The sequence below is a fragment of the Podarcis liolepis genome, assembly GCF_965112155.1.
Source record: "Podarcis liolepis genome assembly, chromosome: 17".
Lineage (NCBI taxonomy): Eukaryota > Metazoa > Chordata > Lepidosauria > Squamata > Lacertidae > Podarcis > Podarcis liolepis.
In genome coordinates, this window is record NC_139571.1 from 32,895,937 (window position 1) to 32,918,211 (window position 22,275).

Sequence of the window (22,275 nt, forward strand, 5' to 3'; positions counted from 1 at the left end):
CTAGTTCTGAGCTCTCAGTCACAGTACCATATCTTCTATAACAAAGTATGTCTGATTTACTTGATTTAAATCAGATTTACTCTCCAGTTCATTAGGGACATGGGCAGCGCTGTGGGTTAAACCACAGAGCCTAGGGCTTGCCGATCACAAGGTTGGCGGTTCAAATCCCCGCGACGGGGTGAGCTCCCGTTGCTCGGTCCCTGCTCCTGCCAACCTAGCAGTTTGAAAGCACGTCAAAGTGCAAGTAGATAAATAGGTACCGCTCCGGCGGGAAGGTAAACACTGTTTCCGTGTGCTGCTCTGGTTCGCCAGAAGCGGCTTAGTCATGCTGGCCACATGACCCGGAAGCTGTACGCCGGCTTCCTCGGCCAATAAAGCAAGATGAGCGCCACAACCCCAGAGTCGGCCATGACTGGACCTAATGGTCAGGGGTCCCTTTACCGTTACCTTTTCTCTCCAGTTCCAGTAAGAAATTTGGAGCTTTGTCATGGATAATGTTTGTTTGTTTGTTTGTTTGTTTGTTTGTATGTACCCCACCCATCTGGCTGGGTTTCCCCAACCACTCTGGGCGGCTTCCAACAAAACCTCTGCCTGGTTCCCTGTAACTTGGCTTCTCACAGTGAGGGAACCACCAGAAGGCCTTCAGCGCTGGACCTCAGTGTCTGGGCAGAAGAATGGGGGTGGAGATGCTTCTTCAGGTATACTGTGCGGAGGCCGTTTTGGGCTTTAAAGGTCAGCACCAACACTTTGAATTGTGCTCAGAAACGTACTGGGAGCCAATGCAGATCTTTCAAGACCAGTTAGCCCACATAGAAGAGCAGGGCTCCTCTGTAAACCATCGGTGGAGGGTACAAATTCCATCATAGGTTCGTCCTTCCTTTCCACGTTACTTTTACTCTCATGGATCAGGGCTTTCAAATACAATTTCTGGTTCAGTTTGAAAACTAGGTTGGCCAAAGTAGGATAAAAGTGGAAGAAGTTATAATAAGTGCTGGGATGAAAATTTGAAATCCAAATTAGCCTTCCTTTGATAAGCAGACTCATTGCAGTATTGGGATGTTCTCTAGAAATGAAAGTCCTTCAAAGGGAAGCTAGGACATAAATAATAAACTTCAAATACATCGCAAAGTAAAGGTAGTCACAGACTTGTTAAGTGGAATAGCATTGGCGCAGGATTGGTTTTGTTCGCCATTAAAGGAAATTCCCCCTGGAATTTCCGCAGGCACTTTGAAATAGATGAGTAGCACGAAAGGCATTTTAAAATAGGGTGCCTACACTTGTCTAGTTTTCTTTATGCCTGATCGAAAGGTCTGTTTAAAAACTATCTTTATAGTTTCTTCTTTCCCTTTTTGTAGACATTTTTTTTCTGTTTTAAAAAAATTACTCCTCATCTGTGGGAACTACAAACAGGTCTTCTGTAAAGTCTTCCGGCACCTTTTGATGCTGTCGTGAGCTTTTGCCATTGAGATGAGCAAATTTTCTCAATTTTAGCATTTCATCTTTCTTATCAGAGCAAGTGGGTGAAATCTATTGTGTCTGTGAAACCAGGGAAATGTGTTTATCGGGTAAATTTGCTTGAGATCTTATCAGCTGCACAATGTCAGGTCTGATGTTTTACCTTAGCTTCTTACATACAATTTTAAAATTGACATACTTGCTCCTCCAATGAAGAGTCCCAGGAAACTCCTTGCTTTGGGGGGGAAAATTGACACTGCTCATACAGACATTGTGCTACCCTTGTTGAGATCAAGTTTTTGAGTTAAAAGATACTTCTGTTTTAAAACACACACACACACACACACACACTTTTTTTTGTCCTTCATCAAGTCCCACTGAAAAGTATCTTACAGTCCATGTACCATACATACAACCGGACCTGCAGTCCAAAAGCTCTTGTTAGCATCCTGAAAATAGCAGCCTTCATTTTTAAAATGTTCATGGATACAGTTAAGTTTTTGAGCAGATGGTTGAGCAAAAAGGCCAATCAGATCTCCATGCCTGCCTTTGAAAGTACTAATCACCTGACTATCCTTCACATTTCATTTCCCCCTATGCAATGGATGTTTCTCTTAAAATGAGCCTAAGACAAATGAGAAATAGAATGTAAGTAGAGTTATAGTTAGGTATGCGGGTGGCGCTGTGGGTAAAAGCCTCAGCGCCTAGGGCTTGCTGATCGAAAGCTCGGCGGTTCGAATCCCCGCGGCGGGGTGCGCTCCCGCTGCTCGGTCCCAGCGCCTGCCAACCTAGCAGTTCGAAAGCACATTAAAGTGCAAGTAGATAAATAGGGACCGCTTACTGGCGGGAAGGTAAATGGCGTTTCTGTGTGCTGCGCTGGCTCGCCAGATGCAGCTTTGTCACGCTGGCCACGTGACCCGGAGGTGTCTCCAGACAGCGCTGGCCCCCAGCCTATAGAGTGAGATGGGCGCACAACCCCAGAGTCTGTCAAGACTGGCCCGTACGGGCAGGGGTACCTTTACCTAGAGTTATAGTTTAGTGAAGTCATTTGGTGAGCAGAGGTATAGGATTGTCTGTGAACAACGACCTGTGCTCCTGTTGATGAGAAAAAGGTGTTCTTGGACAACCCCCCCCCCCCCGTTCCATATTTTGTAACACAGATAACACAAAACTAAAATTTGTCGTTAATAGTTAAGCTTGTAAGTATACAGCAAAACATACTACTCCATTTGTTTTGAAGTATAGCTGGTGATTGTTTTGAAGTATTCTCTGGTATGCATTTCTCTAATTTAATTTAAAGTTCTGTGTCTGTAATTTTTTCATAGATTACCGTATTTTTTGCTCTTTAAGACTCGCTTTTTCCCTCCTAAAAAGGGGAAATGTGTGTGCATCTTAGGGAGCGAATGCAGGCTGCGCTGCTATCCTAGAAGCCAGAACAGCAAGAGGGATTGCTGCTTTCACTGCGCAGCGATCCCTCTTGCTGTTCTGGCTTCTGAGATTCAGAATATTTTTTTTTCTTGTTTTCCTCCTCCAAAAACTAGGTGTGTCTTGTGGTCTGGTGTGTCTTATAGAGCGAAAAATATGGTAGATGATAGCCAAGCATAGGTCTTTATTTTCAAAACATTGCTTCTGACCCAGTAGGAATAATTATCAATTGCCGTGAACTGTTGGGGTGTCTGTTGCTCCACTCTTATTGCAGCAAGTTTGTCCTTTGGTTTTAAACCAAGGTACCACTGGCACTGTGACTTGGTGTGACAGAAACTGCTGTGCTGTTATACCCTTGCCTTTAATTAAGTAGTCATTAAAAATGAAACACTTTTCACTTCCTCTTGCTCAGAAAGTGACAATGATGGAAGGGCCCAGCATGCCCATGATGGTGCAGAAATTGAATCATTAAATTAAAGGACTTGTAAAAACCCCTATCCTGATTAGTTAAACAGCTTGCTTTGCTTCATGATTAATGGGATTGCAAGAATCAGATCTGATCCCCCCTTAAAAGAGAGACTTGCCTGAATGATGATTAGAATATGTGCACGCAAACAGATGTGGAGATCTTGCAACAACAATAAAAATGAAGAACCATCTTATTTTGGGAACACACAGCCTTTGATGTGTTGTTATTGTCCATTATTGTCACATAGCACTGAATGATTTGTAACAATCACTGCCGGAGTTGAAATAAGGGGGTGAAGTCTTAGATGATCTCTACTGGAGTTGCCATTCAGCCAAGCTGCAAATTCTGATTTGCTTGTTTGTTTGTTTGTTTGTTTGTTTGTTTGTCTGTTTGTCTGTCTGTTGCACTTGGTACCTTCTTCCAATGAGCATAGTCAAGCTTATAGCAGTAGACACTTGCCTTTCTACCAGAGCTTCCCTATGCATGTTCATGTTCATTACAGTGGTACCTCAGGTTACATACGCTTCAGGTTACAGACTCCGCTAACCCAGAAATAGTGCTTCAGGTTAAGAACTTTGCTTCAGGATGAGAACAGAAATCGTGCTCCGGCGGCGCAATGGCAGCAGGAGGCCCCATTAGCTAAAGTGGTGCTTCAGGTTAAGAACAGTTTCAGGTTAAGAACGGACCTCCAGAACGAATTAAGTACTTAACCTGAGGTACCACTGTATTGGTCAAACAGGACAAAGTGTACAACACCCAAAGAACAGCCCATTATTTGATTATAAATGGATGTTAATTAAAAACATTTAATTTCGTGTTTGTTTTTATCATTTGATCTCGCCTCTGACTCAGAATCCAAAATACTTATGATTTCTGCCCAGTGATAGCTTCGTTCCTTGACTCATTTCTGTGTCAACTGAGATTACAGTAGGGGAGATCAGCTTCTCAACTAAATGCCAAAATAAAATAGGCATACTGAGATCCTGGGTACAAAGGTGCCTGGAGGTAATGTACTCCAAAATCTTCCCTACCCTAAAGCATACTTTAAGCATTGTCTACATCAGACAAAAAAAAGCACACCGAACAAATGTGTCATTTTTTTAATGGTAACTCTGTCACTGGAAGATATATATACTTCACGTTTTCCTGGGCCATCTCAATTGTATCTGTCATTGTCGCTCCATTGAGGAAGACTATACACAATTATATTTTCAAGAAATCTCAAATGCTTTGTCTTGCCAAGGGTTTTAAAAATAATAAAATTAATCTCCTGGTCCTGATGTTCCCACATTTCCAACCTTGCTGTCTACAGTTGATACTGAACAGTGTAGCCATCTGCAAATAAAACCTTTAGAGACGATAAGAGTAATACCGGAACCTTTCCCTTCTAAAATGAGGATATCAGGAAGGTGAATATGATAAATCAGAAAATCAATGATGGGAAAAGGAAATTGGAGGGTCTTCTTTCACTTAGCATATTCCCTCATGATTCACAACATGAGACTGATTGGTAGAGAATTTTCATGCTAATGACAGATTTGGTGTAGCATGTACACCATTTCCTTTTCTTGTAGCCGTCCTTCCTCCAAATGTGTTTCAATAAGAAAATGATGCTAGAAACATGCTGCTCTTTATATCTTAGCCAGACTATTAAACTAAAGAATGTAATACAATACCACTGGGGCATCTATCATACAGAAAATGGAATGGAGAAACAAGACTGAATTCCATCTTGTTCCTACACACACACACACACACACACACACACACACACACTACATTCCCTTAAAAATGATAATAAAATATGCCAACCATGTTATGAATTCCAAGGACAATGACTAGCTTACTTTCATCTTTTCATTTTCTTCCTATCTTTTTTCCTTGAATACTTGGATCAAAGGAGTTTTAAAAAACAATTTCCTTTCTAAACTTTGGTTGAATCTAGGTCATTTAAGTTTTGCTGTCTCTTGGGTGCATAGCTCTGCCTGGATTTGTTCAGAGTAGAGGGAATACAGTAGGACTGATTTTTGCTTCTGCATATTAACAATTCGGTGAATAATGCATCATACAGAAATCAAAGAGAGAGTTGTGGAATGGATATGGAATGAGGAAAAGACCCACTTTCACAAATTTTTGATGAGGTTTTCTGCTCCAGGTTTTAATTGACAATTGCGTATCTGTCAGATTTGTGTGACATGCCAAGTTTCTACAGAAGTTTTTTTCCTTAATATGTGTTTGTATGAGCATGGACTGTTTTATAAGCCACGGACAAACATTCAGCATAACAGGGCAGCCCTGATTAGGGAAGTTTTTAAGGATCAATTTTTTATGTTAAATCTATTATTATTACTATTACTATTACTATTTGTGCAACCAAATACACAATATTAGATTGTGGAATAACAGACCAGTCGTACAATTAACACCCAGAATAAATGCCATTGATTTAGTCATGCCACTAATTTTTGGAGTACAATATTGAAAGAGCAGTCACATACGGAATCTAAATTTATGACTACCTGATGTAAATCCATATTTGGTTATCTTATGTTTTGACAAGCATTACAAGCATTATTTGTTACTTCATCTATACTTTATATACTGTATGAAATTCATTAACATTTTATAATTGTATAGTTGTTCACTTGTTTCTTACTGATTGGTGAGATAAGATTCTCACTGGCTGCAGCTCTACAGTTTAGATCAGGGGTCAGCAAACTTTTTCAGCAGGGGGCCAGTCTACTGTCCCTCAGACCTCGTGGGGAGCTGGACTACATTGGGGGGGGTGAACGAATTCCTATGCCCCACAAATAACCCAGAGCTGCATTTTAAATAAAAGCACACATTCTACTACAGTGGTACCTCGGGTTACATACGCTTCAGGTTACATACGCTTCAGGTTACAGACTCCGCTAACCCTGAAGTAGTGCTTCAGGTTAAGAACTTTGCTTCAGGATGAGAACAGAAATCGTGCTCTGGCGGCACGGCAGCAGCAGAAGGCCCCATTAGCTAAAGTGGTGCTTCAGGTTAAGAACAGTTTCAGGTTAAGTACGGACCTCCAGAACAAATTAAGTACTTAACCCGAGGTACCACTGTAATGTGAAAACACCAGGCAGGCCCCACAAATAACCCAGAAATGCATTTTAAATAAAAGGATACATTCTACTCATGTAAAAACACACTGGTTCCCGGACTTTCCGCGGGCCGGATTTAGAAGGCAATTGGGCTGGATTCGGCCCTCGGGCCTTAGTTTGCCTACCCGTGGTTTAGATCTCTTGAAACCAGAGCAGCTGAGGTAATTGCAAAAAATGAAGAGTGTTTTCTGCTTTGTCCTCTGCCGCTTCATCCTAGCACAATTGGCATTTAGACAGCTATGTTGCTTCAGCCCCTTGGGGAGGCAGCTACACAGTTGTGCCAGAATACACAGCTCGGGCACATTTAAGTTACCCCCAGTAAGGAAAAACAGTAAAGTTACATCAAGATTCTGCTTCTGACCGCTGAACTTCTGTTTCTCCCCTTGGCCAGATAGCAGCAGCCTGCTGTTCATTGCTCCCTGATCATTAGAGCTGTTCTAGAGGTTTGGTAGGCGCTTGTGTGAATTTCAACTGTGCAGGATTGCACCCTACCTGTTTGAGGTCATTGGGTGTTGGTCCTGCAGGAAGTTGTGATGAAAGGCTTGGAACTGACAAAGGAATGTTAAACTGAGATGATCAGTTGTTGAAACAAGTTCTGAAAAGACCTCTAAATGCTTCTCTTTTGAAATGTTAGAAGGAGATGCCCTTGCAGCGCTGGCGGGTTTATTTGAGGCTTCAGCAGATGTGGTCATGTGTTTGCCTTTTGATAGACCTTGGCCGATAGCAAAGGGAACAGAGGTGGTATATAAGCCTCCTTTTCCCTACTCTCTTGCTCAATCAAAAGTCAGCGCATATGAGTTCCCAGAGAGGCATCTTGTCAAAGATCATAAGGAGGCTAGATCTTCAGAAGGATAAGCTTTTCAAGTTTAAGTAGTTTAATTCTTAAAGCATTTCTTGAATGGAGGCTGAGGAAGCCAGAACAGCCACTCCCGCATTTTTGATCTGTACAGTGGTACCTCGGGTCCAGAGATCCGTACTTAACCTGAAACTGTTCTTAACCTGAAGCACCACTTTAGCTAATGGGGCCTCCTGCTGCTGCTGCACCACCAGAGCACGATTTCTGTCCTTATCCTGAAGCAAAGTTCTATTTCTGGGTTAGTGGAGTCTGTAACCTGAAGCGTATGTAACCTGAAGCATATGTAACCCGAGGTACCACTGTACATACTTGGGATTCAATTATTAAGAATAATTAGTTGCAGTTGAAACTTTTCCCTTGCTACTTACTACTTTATTTTGTGATCTTTTTATCCGTTTGGCAGTGACTTACCTCTTCATAGAATATGTGTGAATGATGGAAGGTAATGAACAGGGTTTTTTGTTTTGTTTTGGCTCATTTGGTGAAATTTGTGAACTATTGACTTTGTGCCAAATACCTGAGCATAAATCAGTAACAATTATGCTAAAACCAGTGGAATGGCTGTCAAATTAATCTCAAGATTTTGGGGGCAGACTTAGCAGTTTGGATAAATTCAGCTGTTTTAATCTAAGGGGGAGAGGTGGCAGAGACTGTTAAAATTATAAAGCACATTGAGACAGTCAATTTGAGGGGGTGGGGAATCCCTATTGTGTTACATGAAACAACTGGTTAAATATTCCGAATGTCAGAAAAGGGTCTGCCACCATGCAACACACACACACAATTTGCATACTCTGTAGCTGACGCCTATAATTTGAATAACCAGGAGGTACTTTCCACTTGCTCTATTCCTGACTTTACCTAACAGGAGTTGGTCTGCTACAGTGGTAGAGTCTATGCAATGGCACAAGATAGGCCCAGGGTCATGTGTATATGTGTGTGTAGGTGAACGCTGTGTGTGTGAACGCTTCATCTGCCACTCTCATAAGCTCCTGCCTCTAAGCCACTTTGACTAAGCGAATGCATTGATGGATTGATTAAATTTGTATCCCACCTTCCTCCAAGGAACTCAGTGTGTCCGTCGTGATTCTGTCTCTTTCATCACCCTGTGACTTAGGATAGGCTGAGAGATCATGATTATACTATCATCTCAAGTAATGCCGCCACCCCTTGCCACCATTTACAAAGAGTTTAAAGTAATATCCCACTTCCTGGGGACAAACAACAAAAGAAGGCCTTCTCCAGCTGCCCTATGTGGGAGCTTTCCAGGGGTATCTAACTAGCCACTGAAGGAAACAGAACACTAAACTAAATGGCTCTTGGTCAAACCCAACAAGGCAATTCTAAATTAGTTATTACCTAAAATTTTGACAGCAGCAGCAAAAATTAAGGTGGACATAGCACTGGGTTAGGAAGAACCCAGCTCCACAATGGGGGTGCAGATCTCCCCCTCCCCAGTCATCAAATCAATGATTTAATGAGAGGAGAGAGGACAGTAACCACCTGTCCTCACCTGCTGAGCTACTTTTAGCCATGCCCAGTGATTGGTAGGGCGCAGAAATGTGGCACATGTCTGTGATGTCACATGTGTGTCAATGGGAGACCTTGCCCAGTGCCACATAGCTTCAATGGCCACAGCTGCTACTCTCACACACTTAGAAGGAGCCTGCCTTTGATGTTACACCACGCTCGGCTCACAATTCTTTGGCCGCCTCCGCCCCCTCGATATTGGGGGGGGGGGTCCTGAAACCCCTGCTAAGGAATATTGAGGGGAATTGTGTTACTTCTGCCACCTAGAGTTGGCACGCCTGGCCATGCCCAACACTGGAGGTGGCCAATCAAGACTGGAAGTTGACCAGAAGGCATGACCACAGTGAAGATTAGAGCAGGGTATGCATTTTCTATGAAGAGCAAGTATGGAAGAGCCTTGAGAAAAGTCAGCATCTCATAGGAATGTTATTAAATGATGATCTGATTGTTAGATTCTTATTCATTAAGTATAAATGATTGTAATATAATTTATTGGGCAGGTTCTAATAAAAACAAATAATTGATAGTAAAAATGTTAATAGTTATAAAAAGTAAATTTATCAAATATTTTTCGTTGAAGTTGACCACAGGTATTTTTCAGTGCCTAAATCATTTTTGCTTTTTTAAAAAAATTAGAGACTTTAAAATTAGTTTTACTAAAGTTAAATATACCAAATGTTTCGTGGAAGCTAAAACAATGTAATATTATGCTACCTTATATTTCCTTATTTATTACACGTCCTAGTTTGCCTTCAGAGTCTTTCCAAGGTCATTGAGCACTTAACTTAATTACTTTTCATTGATTTCTTGATATTTCAAGCCTGCCTTAGTGGGCCCCTTCTTTAAAAACAGAAAATGTAAATTGTGCTTTTAAAGACACAATTTTCTGCCAGTATTTTAGTCACGTTTGTGAACTTAACTGCTTTCAGAAAATGAGTGAAAATACATTCCAATTCATTTAGTAGTACTGCCCCATTTTTAATCCTAATTTCTTTTTACTCGCTATCAGCAAAATAAATAAAGAAACCCTCTTTTGTTTTGCATTTCCAAATGACTTAGCAGAAGCGATTTAGTAGAGGAGGGAGAATTAAGAATCTGGGAGATTGTGGAATATAATGGAAGTACATTTTGTATTGTCTATTATTACACCAATTTGGTTATGGGAGAAGTCATTTAATCACAGCTACTATCCACTGAATAATACCTTTTTTGTGATCTGAATAATTAAGGCTTGAAACAACCGTGAAGAAATGACCTTGCACTGCAATCATAAGATTTGGTGCAACAATAAATAAGAATTTAGGCTGGACTGAATTGTTGCACTTAGTCACTGACACAAGAATGCAGCGTACAGTTTTTGTACAGTAGGCAGATATGCCAGCACAGATGATTAAGATCAGGCAGCCAGTGAGAGGAATTAAGTGGCTTGCATGCTCTCCTGGTGTCCTTCACACACTGTAAAGCATTTTACATGCTATGGAGATAAGATGTTATGGTGTATGTAAGTGAGCAGATCATTTTTAAAATTCTTTCAGCAGTATCTTCGCAACTGACTAATTCACACCATCACTTTTCAAGCAAAGCATTTCCTATCATGGGTTGACTGCTTGGAGGAGTTTATTTCGTCTACAACTGCATCGCTCTGGTATCAGGAAGGAACAACAAAGTTCTTCTCTAATCCTGCGGAGAAATGTCAGCAATTGTGTTGACCTTACCACTGAGATGCCATACTCTTCTCAGCTGAGATTAAGATGTACATGATTGATCTAGATGTATAGCTCCCAGGAAAGCCCTAAAGTCAGCTCTGCCGAGTTGTAATGGAATAGCCCGAAGAAAGATTCTGCTTACAATTTTGCCCTTACCTAGTCAAATTTAGTTATATCTTAGCTGACCTTGACAAAACTTTTTTCCTGGAGAAATATAATCGTGCTTGGCCCACTGAGTGAAAACAGCCAATGATATTATATTTCTTATGGCATAAAATCACTTAAGTCACTTGAACAAAACTATGTAGTAAGAAGCATCAACATGAGTGGTAAGGTCCAGATAAAAATACTGAAAATCAGCACAAGCACTTATGTAATCAATTGAACGTATATGATTTAATTCAACTCAATTACCTTTTTATTGAGTGCCATGAAGGCACTAATCCAGAATGCGGCAGCTAGACTGGTGACTGGGGGCGGCCGCCGAGACCACATAACACCAGTCTTGAAAGACCTACATTGGCTCCCAGTACTTTTCCGAGCACAATTCAAAGTGTTGGTGTTGACCTTTAAAGCCCTAAACGGCCTCGGCCCAGTATACCTGAAGGAGCATCTCCACCCCCATTGTTCTGCCTGGACACTGAGGTCCAGCGCCGAGGGCCTTCTGGCAGTTGCCTCATTGTGAGAAGCATCTTAAGGCAGCCCTGTTCAGGGAAGTTTTTAATGTATGACATATTAGTGTATTTTTGGTCTTTGTGGAAGCCGCCCAGAGTGGCTGGGGAAACCCAGCCAGATGGGCGGGGTACAAATAATAAATTATTATTATTATTATTATTATTATTATTATTATTATTAGGCAGGAGCACACCTATGTAATGGATTCATTCATACAATATTTTTATGGGCTCTCACTGCACTTCCCGCTGTAACGAATGTATGAATATCCTTGAACAGAGATATTGATGTAATGAATGTATGAATATCCTTGAACAGAAGCATGGCCTGAAATCAGCACTGCTCAAAGCTCCAAGCTAGCTCCAGCCTTGGCCATCACTCTGGTGTCCTGCTGGAATGCTGTGTGGTTCAGGCGAGAACTGATCTGGTATCATGCACATTGCACGTATTGGCTTTGAAGTGGACCCCAATGGTCCATCGACTTCACTAGCCTGTTTCCTTCTAGTACTGAATTTAAAACATTTTCCCCTCTTGCTCTTTGTTTTTGGTAATGTGCACCTCAGATTCTTTTTTTTAACATCCCTAATTGTCTGCTTGCATGTCTTTTGCCAAAGTTTGAGTTCCTTTTTTGCTCTCCTGTTTCGACAAGGCTTTCATTTTCTAAAGGAAGCCTTCTTGCCTCTAATAGCTTCTTTGACTCTTCTCATTAACCACACAGGAATCCTCTTCATCTCAATGATACTTTTCTTGATCTGTGGTATACATTCTAGCTGAGCTTCTAATATTGTGGTTTTAAAGAATTTCCAAGCATTTTGGAGATATTTGACCCTTGTGACTTTGTGTTTCAACTTCATTTTTACCAATCTCCAGAAGTTTCTTCTTTTTGAATCGAAATATGACTTGTGTTCGCTTTTATTAGCAACTGTTCATTTACATATATATTGAAATTGATAGCACTATGATAACTGTTGTTGTTGTTGTTTAGTCATTTAGTCGTGTCCGACTCTTTGTGACCCCATGGATCAAAGCACGCCAGGCACTTCTGTTTTCCACTGCCTCCTGCAGTTTGGTCAAACTCATGCTGGTAGCTTCGAGAACACTGTCCAACCATCTCGTCCTCTGTTGTCCCCTTCTCCTTGTGCCCTCCATCTTTCCCAACATCAGGGTCTTTTCCAGGGAGTCTTCTCTTCTCATGAGGTGGCCAAAGTATTGGAGCCTCAGCTTCACGATCTGTCCTTCCAGTGAGCACTCAGGGCTGATTTCCTTCAGAATGGATAGGTTTGATCTTCTTGCAGTCCATGGGACTCTCAAGAGTCTCCTCCAGCACCATAATTCAAAAGCATCAATTCTTCAGCGATCAACCTTCTTTATGGTTCAGCTTTCACTTCCATACATCACTACTGGGGAAACCATAGCTTTTACTATACGGACCTTTGTTGGGAAGGCGATGTCTCTGCTTTTTAAGTAGATAACTACTCACAGTCAATTCAACAGCATTTATATCTTGCTCCGGCTTTTAGGTGCCACCCCAGCTTCCAGGGTCACCATTCCTCTGGTCAGCTCCATGACAAATTGTTCTAGGTCTCGGTCATTTAGGATCTCTAGATGTTCAGGAAAGCGTATTGGGACAGCTCTGCTCAGAGGTGAGCTGATGGCAGGGGACATAGTATGTCAGCTTCACTTCAGTGAGGTTGGTGATGGGGGCTTGGCTTCTAGAATGGGCAGCAGAGAGGCACAACTAATCTCATAAATGTGCATGGGTGTTCTACAAAGCAATCTTCTCATAACTGGAATTGGGCCTACACAATCAACAAAATCCACATTGTGTTTCTGTTACGGACTTAAGAGCCCTGCTGGATCAGACCAAGGAAACACCTAGTCCAGGAACAGTGACCAGCCAGATGCCTATAGGATGCTTATAAACAACTGTATGCAATTGGCATTCAGAAGCATCATGTGTCTGACACTGCACATCATGTTGTGCAGACTTCTATACATTTTTAAAGATCATATCCCCCTTTTTTCTGTATCAAATATCAAAATGGACCAGGTAGCCCCCTAACCTGACAAAAGTTTTAGTTTTCACTTATGGACTAATATCTATTGCTTCCCTGTTACAGATATAGTATCCCTAGCTTTATCTTACCCATTAGATCTTTTAGAAATCAGGCTTGCTTTATAGAATGAGAGTCAACATGAAAAACAATCAAATCACTCTTAATAATGATTGCATGTGAGATAATTTCAGCATTTGGTCCGAGTCCAAAATTATAATTGAGCAGAGTTAAAATAGAAGATTCTCATCCTGGCTTTGAGTGTCATTTGTCCATTATTAAATTAGCAGCTGAAACTCAGGAAATAATATTATATGACTAGAAATATAATTTTGCAAAGTAGTCAGCTATCAGGTCCTCCTAAAGAAGTGTTGACAAAGAAGTTGCCTCAAACTTTATATAGTTTAAACAGGAAAAATGAAAAATTGTTAATTGTTTTGTAGCATTACTATGCCAGACTACTGGTGTTTGTAAAGTTATGTTGCAGCTCTTTATCCTGTTACAACTTCATTGGGGTTATTTTTTATATTAGATAAAATATACTACACCTTTCTATTACAATAATACAGCAGCTTACAATATTTCTAGAAAAGGGCACACTGAATTCAGATGGTCAAGGTTGGGTATTTTAAACCTGGGGTATTAAATAAAAAACACCAACATTATAGAGGACTGTATATACCAGGAGTAGGCAACTTTTGCGGCACTCCAGATGTTATTAAACACTGGTTCCTAATGTCCCTGGCCATTGACCATGCTAGCTGGAATTGTTAGAGTTGGAATCCAGTGAAATTTGGAGGGCCACACATTGTGTTAACTTTAACTAGGAGGGAGTGTCTGGCATTGCTGCTGTTTAGATTCAAAATGGCACCCAATGGTTTCCAAACACAGACCAAAACCAGCTCCTCAACTTCAGTGGCTATTGTGCCAAATTTGGTTACAATGTCTTAACAGTTCTCCAAATACGTGCATTTTTGAAATGTTGAGTCAACCTTTTGTTTCAAAATGACATCCAGGTTATCCCAAAATAGACGAAACCATGTTCCATGACCATCATGTTGGATATATTAAACTTTGTATAAATGTTCTGACAAACAATTTTTCAAAATACATTTGATTGGTCCATTATGGCACACAATTTTTGTCCCAGTCAAAATAAGTTAACCCTGACAGCCTAGGAAGTTCCCAGTTTGTGAAGATAAACAATGAAGAAGCAGTGCTGCTTAGAGAAGTTCATGTGAAGAGGTTTTTACAACAAATTTTACGTTTCTCCCATAAACTATTATTAAGATGACAAAATGCAGTTGTTACCTTAAAAGGGGTTACTACAAACAACAGCAAACTATAATAATAAAAAACCACCATAAGACAATACTATACAATGTTTTTACTGCTGTTTCCAATTAGGTGTTATAATTCGTCTTTATTTTATCAAAGGGTATATATTACCTGTAGCTGAGTAACTTTAACTGAACCTCTTTGGAAACAGCAATGAAAAATGTCATGAGGGACATCCTCACCTGCTCCAAAGATTCCATGGTGAAGGTTAAATGGAATAATATGGAAATGCTTGTCTTGGTTGTAGATAGCACTTACTGAATGCTGAGTAAAGTGAAATCTTTCCTCAGGGGAAATTTACAAAGGCCCAATAAAGAGGATTCATAGCCATGATAAAATTTTATCAATGAATACTAAGGAACCATCTTAGAAATTGGTATGGGTGATGGATCTTCTTGAATAAAAGTATTGTGGATTTTATTCCCAAATTCTATTTTGGCAGCATAAAATTTCATTATACAAAAATGTTCTACCGAAACACCATCAGTTGACTCATTTTTGCTACCCATGCAATCTATGCGGGAGAACAAAGTTTAAGTTCTTAAGACCGAAATATCTTAGGTAACCTATTCTCAGCTGGAATTTAAAGTTTAATGCAATGCTGCTCCAAATTTGAATAAGGAAAGACATGTGGAGCTAAGTCTCAGCTAATGAGGTTCCTTCAATGCATTTGGCTGCATCAAATATAAACCTGTATATATTGAAACAATTTTTTTTAAAAAAAATCCTTCCAGTAGCACATTAGAGACCAACTAAGTTTCTTATTGGTATGAGCTTTCGTGTGCATGCACACTTCTTCAGATACCACATGCACATGAAAGCTCATACTAATAACAAACTTATTATGGCAGACCAACACGGCTACCTACCTGTAACTGTATATATTGTTTTTTCTTGTCATCCTGTTAACTCCCTCTGCTCAGAGAAGTCGTACTCCCTTTATTATCTGCAGTATTTCCATTCCTCTTGTTCCTATCTTTATCGTAGCCAAAGGACAAAAAAGTCCCCCCCCCCCCACAAAAACTTAGGCTGTATACATGCTAATCTGTTTGTAGCACAAAAATGTAGTTTTTCTCACACTGAAATCATTCATGCTCTGCTTTAGCTGCTTTCAACATAGATTAATTCTAGATCCTACCACCCATATGGGTAGGTGTGGTTACCTTATAGGCATTTGAAAATCATCCCCTTGATTATATTATCCACACTTCTTCCTACTCCCTAAATATGCCCCAGGGGAATGAAGAAGGAAGTAGTGATTGTGATCTTGGTATACACTCACCCACAACATTATTGGGCAGGTGTGGATATACAGGTGTGGATATTGCCAGATCTGCCTACATCTGTTTTCAAACGGACACACTGCAGGGAATCAATCTGCAATGAGCTTTTATTTTTGGAATGAAACCAGTTTCTCAAAAAGTACTTTCAGGAGCAAATAATCTGCAGTAGATCTAGATAGTGTGTGGGCTGCATAGAAAAAAAACAAGTACTCCAATCATGTGTAAGCAAGCCTTAGATTTTAATACTTCAGGGCAAAGCTTGTAAAAGAAATATTCTCAGGGTAGCCAGTGATTGACCAGTACAGATTTAAATAGATTATTTAAATGAATTCTTGTTCATTTTGTTTACTGTGAGTAATAAGTAAGGTAGGGAGGGATATAGATTTATTATTGCAGCATCATTACATTAGGAAAGCTACAGCGAGGGAACTTTTTAGCATTTCATTATAAATCTTATTTTTGACAACCTAAATGCATTCTATAAATATTAAATAACAGAAATGTATCAATTTAGTCTCTGCGTGAGATATCTATGGAATCACTTCTGTCGATGAAATAAGATAACCACACAAAGAGAATAGAGTCAAGAATTTACTGTTTGTTAAATGGAACTCTTCTGCTACAAGAATCTGTGCCTTTTTTGTACATTTCAAAGCATCACACACAACAGGGGAGGTTAATCCATTATGGAGAATGCAGTGCTTCTCCACTAGGTCAGGCTACCCCAGACTGTCCACTGATAGCCTCCTTATTACTATAGTTAGAGGGTGTCACTGACTGTTAACGATGTATGTTCACTATTCCGTGATCTCTAGTCTAGAGTATTCTGCCTGCAGTTAGAAGCTTTGGGGGTAAGAGTAAGCAGGAGAAAGGAAGCAGCTTTAAAATGTGAAATATTCTATTTGATGAATAGCTGCAGTGTGTCAGTGACATTTTACTGTAAATGTTCCTTATGTGGCTGAAAGGAAAATCCCAATCATGCTATTCTGCAACTGTGATGAGATTTGGAGGCAGATGGTTGAGATGAAAAGGGTGCATTTTTCTCAAAAGAGGGAAATCGTCCATCTTCTTGAATTTGCAATGTGCAGCATGCCCATGCAGAAAATCTGATTTCACTGTTTAAATGATTAGTAGCTCACCGAGAGCTGCCGAGTGATTCTCAGATTAGGAACTGCATCGTCAAGAGTTTTTAGTTTTCCTAGGAGGAATCTCTTTCTGACTCCAGTAATTCCTCCCTTTGGGTGATAGGGCAGAAATTGGATGAATCTATGTTTCCTTTTTAGATGATTATTTTTAAGATTGAACTAGACCATGGGTAGGCAAACTAAGGCCCGGGGGCCAGATCCGCGGGCGGTCCGGGAATCAGCATGTTTTTACATGAGTAGAATGTGTCCTTTTATTTAAAATGCGTCTCTGGGTTATTTGTGGGGCCTGCCTGGTGTTTTTACACGAGTAGAGTGTGTGCTTTTATATAAAATGCATCTCTGGGTTATTTTGGGGGCATAGGAATTCATTCATTTCCCCCCAAAAAAATTATAGTTCAGCCCTTCCCCCCCCCCAGGGTCTGAGGGACAGTGGACCGGCTCTCTGCTGTGAACTAGACACACACCTAATCATTACAACCCACTGGGAGGGGTGCATAGAGAAGAAACCCCACAGAGCACCTGTAGCACCAAAAACAGGCGCCCTCATCTGTCCCACCTGCAGTAAAACATGTCTCTCACATATTGGTCTCTACAGCCACAGCTTCCTCAGGACCAGAGCAGGGGAGGAAAGAGTTAAATTCCTCCTGTACACCTGCTGCCATTCCTATAAATATGACACACACACACCCCGATGCTATTTTGGCATTTAATTGATATGACAAAAGACACTGAATATGCAATGGTTTTGTTTGCATTATTGGGGCTATATTCTAGTACAATATTCTGAGGCTGAGTTTCCCAATGTTAGGTGTCCAGCACTCTGGTACCTGTTTTCCCATTTAGGTTTTTGTGTATCCAGTGTAAGTAGCACTGGAACCATCCCTTTTGGCAGGACATTTCTGCTTCAGTTATGGATTCTGCTAACAAATAGGAGTTTTTACTGCCTTAAATTCATGCTGTTTTGGCTCTTATGGCAAACTGAGAAATATGTGTGCTTTAGGCAGTTAAAAAAAACATTTTGGAGTTAGAGCAGTCAGAATGATCTATCCAAATATGAGTACAGTGGTACCTTGGTTTAAGAACAGCTTAGTTTATGAGCAACTTGGATTAAGAATGCTAAAAACCCGGAAGTAGGTGTTTTGGTTTGTGAACTTTGCCTTGGAAGCAGAACATGTTCCACTTCCTGGAGTGCCCCGCTGCTATGAGAAAGCATCCCTTGGTTTAAGAACGCTTTGGTTTAAGAACGGACTTCCAGAACGGATTAAGTTAATAAACCAAGGTACCACTGTATTTATCTTCTTACGGAGAAATAAATGTATGCTTATCATCCTTCCAATTTTCTTTTCCCCTCCTATGGTGCTGCCACCCATCACATACAACATATAAAGAACTATTATTATATCACACTGTTGTTCTTTCTGAAGATATAAATTGTTATTTTAGGTAGAGCTGACCATCAAATAATTTTAGTAATAGAATAATTTCTATATTCATTTCTTAGAACATGATACAAAATCTGCAGATGATTGTTTTTGTTTTTTAACCCAAGTGAAATGATCCATGTCTAGCTTTAGGAGAGAAAAATGTTTCTCTTTTCTGCTCTGTTTGACCTTGTTAGAATTAGGCTTTTTAAGACTCGAGAGATAAGATTTGATTCCGTTCAGAATCTGTAAAGGATGTCTTGTCTGATGTAGTAGTAGTGTGTGTGTGGTTTAAATAAATAAAAGATAAGGGTCTTTTCTGAGCAGTCATTTTATAAAAGTACACTTGTTTCTCATTTGTTATACTGTATTGGCCCGAATAGAAGCTGCACCCGAATATAAGCTGCATCTTTAAAACTGGAGTGGGGGGAGAGAAAAAATTCCCGAATATAAGCCACTCCATTCCTTGCTGCTCATGGCTGCATACTGTGGGGGGTGAGCTGCACTGCGTTGCTGGCAGCCTTCCCCCTTCCTTGCTCTCTCCCTTCCTGGCCTTGGGGGAGAGGAAGGGGGACTGCGTGTGGGGCGGGCACCACTTTGCCCCGCTCCTGGCTGCATACTGTAAGGTTGATGTGGTGTTTGCCCGTTCCTTTGGAAATGTTTGAACAGGGGAGAGAGAAAGGGTTAAAAATATAGACCAATAGGAAATCCAGAGGCGGAGCCTACCTGATTATAAGAGAGCCAGTGTGGTGTAGTGGTTAAGAGCGGTAGTCTCGTAATCTGGGGAACCGGGTTCGCGTCTCCGCTCCTCCACATGCAGTTGCTGGGTGACCTTGGGCCAGTCGCACTTCTTTGAAGTCTCTCAGCCCCACTCACCTCACAGAGTGTTTGTTGTGGGGGAGGAAGGGAAAGGAGAATGTTAGCCGCTTTGAGACTCCTTAAAGGGAGTGAAAGGCGGGATATCAAATCCAAACTCTTCTATAAAAGGGCTTACCCCGAGGTTTGAGTTAGTTGGTTGGTTTTAGTGGGTTGGTTGGGAAAGGCAGTTGGAGAAGCAGTTGGCAGGCAGTTGGAAATAGAGAGACAGTTAGGGCAGTGGGTTCTTGAGTGAGGGGAGGTAGGAGAGAGAGAGAGAGAGAAATAAGACTAAGAAAATAAAGGGTAACGACGTTTGGAATGCAGTTAAAGTTTGTTTGTGTCTGAAATAAACTACACTCTTCTTTATTAATCTGAGAACCTGGCTGAGACTGAAGTGATTTTACCAGGGAGGACCTGGTTGGTGGCAGAGGATTAGTGGTGTACGGGTCAATAGTCCGTGAGACGACCAGGGGCTCCGTATGAACGCTACAGTCACGAATATAAGCTGCACTTTAACTTTTCTCGATTGGAATTTGGGAAAATGGGAGGCTTACATTCAGGCCAATACGATATGTAGTACTAAGAGTCTTCTTTCAGTATTGCAGTTCTGTTGAAATGGAAGTATGAAAATCTTTTTAGACCCCATTGTATGGTCAGACCATTTCCTGGTGAGACTTAGGTTTGCAGCTGCTTCTGCTCTTCCTGGGTAGTTAAAATGGTTTGTTTCTGAAGGTTGATGGGATCTGATAGATTCTTTAGGGTCTTTGGGGAGTTTCCAGCTAGCATGGCAGGCGCTCTCTCAAAGCCCTAGTTACTCTGTAGAATATAGAAATGATTCCAGTTGTTTCACAATTACTTGCAAGTGCCCCCACACACAGTGCACAGAGTCTTGCTCCTAATTTACTAGAGAGCTGGGGGCATTGAAGCAGATAGGGAAATGGCTTGAATCCAAGTGGCAGAAAATATCATGCTGGCAGATACACAAGTAAGAGCAAATTGAAATCACGCCTACTTTGTGCCACCGATGGCAGAAAATCAATATTTAGCCTCACCGTGGCACCTTCAGGAGATTGTCAGGTGGGTCTTTTCTCGGTGATTCAGGACCTACTTAGTCTTGTTTTAGTCTGTTTTTATACTGATTTTTTTAAATTGTTGCTTCTATCTTCTTGTAAACTGACTGGAGAACCGTCTGGTTGAAGCTTGGTATGTACAGTGGTACCTCAGGTTAAGAACTTAATTGGTTCTGGAGGGCCGTTCTTAACCTGAAACTGTTCTTAACCTGAAGCACCACTTTAGCTAATGGGGCCTCCAGCTGCTGCCGCGCCACCGGAGCACAATTTCTGTTCTCATCCTGAAGCAAAGTTCTTAACCCCGAGGTAATATTTCTGGGTTAGCGGAGTCTGTAACCTGAAGCATCTGTAACCTGAGGTACCACTGTACATGCATAGGATAGATAAGACTGTCTTGCGGTGCCAGCTCACGGGTGCTTAAAAATGGAACAGAAGCATTTCAGCACCAATGCAGTATCACAAATCAGGGCCTTAAGCTGGCATGACAATGACGTAACCATGCTATTATAGGAACATAAGCCGGCAGAAATTATAAAGATCAGGATATTAGTGTAAGTGAGAGTGAGAAGCATTAATTTCATTGTTGTTTAGTTGTTGTTTTTTTTAATCTTTATTGTCTTAGCATATGCAGCTGCCGCCATATCCTGCATTCGTTTTTTCCACAGAGCTTACTTATTTATGTTGTGCATAAGGATAGTCTGGTTTTCTTTATATTGGGAAATATTTAATAATAATAATAATAATAATAATAATAATAATAATAATAATAATAATAGATAATAATTTATTTGTATCCCACCCTCCCCTGCCAAAGCCGGGCTCAGAGCAGCTAACAACAGGTAAAAATAGCACAGTGTACCTAAAATTGCAGAGTCAATTAATTAAAATACATTCTAGAATCCATTCAGAATCAAATTAGTGGCAACTATCAGTTTAGAGTTCTATGAAGATTACAGAAAGAGAGAGGGGATCAGACTGTGCCCTGGCCATAGGCCTGGTGGAACAGGCCCTGCGGAAAGATGTCACGTCCCGCAGGGCCCTAGTCTCTTGTGACAGAGCGTTCCACCAGATCGGGGCCACAGCCAAGAAAGCCCTGGCTCTGGTTGAGGCCAGCCTAACCTCTCTGTGGCCCGGGACCTCCAAGATGTTTTTATTTGAAGACTGTAAAGTCTTCCATGGGACATACCAGGAGAGGCGGTCCCGTAGGTATGAGGGTCCTAGGCCTTATAGGGCTTTAAAGGTCAAAACCAGCACCTTAAACCTGATCCTGTACTCCACCGGGAGCCAGTGCAGCTGGTAGAGCACTGGGTGAATGTGATCCTGCTTTTCTGCTTATAGGCTCTTAAAACGTTTTAACCACATAGATGTGGCAATTGTAATAGTCTCCTAAGCATGTTGGATTGCATTCAGTGGGGCTCACTGCCCTCCAAAGACCCTGATTATACTCTTAAGGAAACTAGTGAATGCCATTTATTTTAGCGAACATAAAAACAAAATCCAGATGTTAGGGGAAAGCTTTACAGTTGCCTTTTTATCATGACGATGCTATTTCTGTTTTCATATGTAAAATATTTACTGATAAAATTGTATATTTTATTTATTTCGGGTGTTCAGCTGCCCTTAAGAGGATTTAAGTTATGAGGACATACATTTTTTAGAATAATAATATTATTAATAAATGCATTATTTTAGTCTTTGGCTGCAGTGCCCCATTGAGTTCAGTGAGAGGTCACCATGCAACAAGATGAGGGGTAAACTAGGTTTAAAATATAAGCCTAGAAATAACTAAAATTTCTTGAATGGTTATATGCCTCAGATTACATTCGAGATTTCAGAATTGCTTCTTCCACACTAAC

At 40.8% G+C, this 22,275-nt stretch overlaps 1 protein-coding gene across 20 annotated transcripts in view; it reads left to right on the top strand.

Moving 5' to 3' along the window:
• The window catches only part of NRG1 (neuregulin 1), a 493,798-nt gene that overhangs the window by 434,637 nt on the left and 36,886 nt on the right, over positions 1-22,275 (top strand). For 2 of the 20 annotated variants that reach the window (XM_083481454.1, XM_083481452.1), the window contains exon 1: positions 19,742-20,426. The exons of the other annotated variants lie outside the window; for them this stretch is intronic. The gene's annotated coding sequence lies outside the window, so the exon portion shown is untranslated. Of the gene's footprint in view, positions 1-19,741; positions 20,427-22,275 lie in introns of those variants that run through there. 20 annotated transcript variants of the gene reach the window in all.